Raw genomic sequence first — 2,029 nt, 5'->3', positions numbered from 1 at the left:
TGAGGAAATTACCTAATTAAAAAAATAAAAAGAAAGATTCAAGTTAGCAATGGTTAGCAGCTGGGCCTCGAGTGAGGCTGCTCCAAGTTCCAGGTTCACTGTGTCCTTTTCAGGTTGGAGTGACCCAGTGATGCCCTCTAACTTCTAGGTCTGTGTACTTGGTAGGATTACTCACCTACCAGGGTGTGGTGAGCATTAAATTACAAGGATAGCATGTAACATGGCTAAAAATACTATCTGTACCAAGAAGTGAAGTTTCACACCCATACCCAGCACTCAGGAGGCAGAAGGACATGGTTCATTGTGAGTTTGAGGCCAGCCTGGTCTGCATGGTAAACTCCAAGACAACCCAGTCTCAAAACAATGTATCAACCAACCAAGATCAAACACTGTGTCACTATTCTCATAAGACAATTCATTCTCTGTGTGTGGTGCATGTTCGTGTAGAGGTCAAGTCAACACTGGCATCTTTCTCAGTCAACTCTGTTTTCTGAGTCAGTGTCTCTCACTGAAGTTGGAGCTCACCATTTCAGATAAGCTCGCTGGCCAGCAAGCCCAGCTCCGCTTCCACAGCACTGGGATTACAGACATGCACCACTAGGTCTAGCTTTTTACACAGGTGCTGGGAATCTGAACTCAAGCCCTCGTGCGTGTATATGTGTGTGTGTTAGAATATGTATGTGTGTGTGTGTGTGTGTGTGATAATGTGTGTGGAGGTCAGAGGACAGCTCTGTGGAGTGGGCTCTCTCCTTTTACTATGTGGATTGGAGGGACCAAACTCCTGGAACTTGCTTTGTAGACCAGGCTGGCCTTGAACACGGAAATCTCCCTGCCTTTGCCTCCCAAGTGTAGGGAGGTTAAGAGGTGGCTCAGCAGTTAAAAGCACTTCTAGCCTTGACTGGCCTCAAATTCAGAGAGATCTGATCTGCCTGGCTCTGCTGAGACTACAAAACTGAGCAAGCCAACTGGCCGCCGTTCTGAATGGGAAGTAAAAAGAGAGTATACGTAAGACATGGCTGGCTGGAAGCTGCACCTCTGTACCTAGGAGGACGACACACACCCTATTTCCCAAAGAGTTGCCACAAAACAACACTTTGTATTGTTTCCATGGTGATGAGAAAACTGAAAAGCTGAATCTCAGAGCTTTGCAGAATGCCTGAGCTGCCAACAGCCATCCATTCATTCTGAGATAAGAGAGTGCCACCATGGCATCTGCTTGAGAAGCAGAAAATGGGGCAGAGAAACCGGAAATCCCTGTATACCACTGCCCTTTGATTGCCCTGGCCTTTCACACAGCTGTGACTCTTTGTTTTTCTCTAAGACAGGGTTTCTCTGTGTAGCCCTGTTTGTCCTGGAACTCACTCTGTAGACCAGGCTTGCCTAGAACTCAGAGATCTTTCTGCTTCTTCCTTGTGAGTGCTAGAATCAAAGGTGTGTGCAAACACCAACTGGCCAGCTGATTCTTATTGAGCAAGAAACCTCTGACAGCAGAGCCACTGAATTAGTCCTCTTAGCAAACAGAATCTATTGCCAAAGCTGTGTTAGTGCAGGGCTCTGTGGGGCCAAAGGGTCCTTGGTACTAACACATACCCAGTTTCCTGAACATGTATCTCTGGCCAGGTACTAGGACATATATACACAAGCACCTAAGCCAGATACTAGGACATATATACACAAGCACCTGGTCAGCTACTAGGACATATATACACAAGCACCTAGGTCAGCTACTAGGACATATATACACAAGCACCTGGTCAGGTACTAGGACATATATACACACAAGCACCTAGGTCAGCTACTAGGACGTATATACACAAGCACCTAGGTCAGCTACTATGATATATATACACAAGCACCTGGTCAGGTACTAGGACATATATACACAAGCACCTAGGTCAGCTACTAGGATATATATACACAAGCACCTGGTCAGGTACTAGGACATATATACACAAGCACCTAGGTCAGCTACTAGGACATATATACACAAGCACCTAGGTCAGCTACTAGGACATATATACACAAGCAC

The 2,029-nt window shown here is 46.0% G+C and overlaps 1 protein-coding gene across 2 annotated transcripts in view; it reads right to left on the bottom strand.

The window, feature by feature from the left end:
• The window catches only part of Usp4 (ubiquitin specific peptidase 4), a 46,387-nt gene that overhangs the window by 16,989 nt on the left and 27,369 nt on the right, over positions 1 to 2,029 (bottom strand). The window lies entirely within an intron of this gene.

This window comes from Mus caroli, chromosome 9 (genome assembly GCF_900094665.2).
Source record: "Mus caroli chromosome 9, CAROLI_EIJ_v1.1, whole genome shotgun sequence".
Classification (NCBI taxonomy): Eukaryota; Metazoa; Chordata; class Mammalia; order Rodentia; family Muridae; genus Mus; species Mus caroli.
The sequence above is the reverse complement of the archived record's forward strand: the minus strand, read 5'-3'. Positions and strand labels throughout refer to the sequence as shown.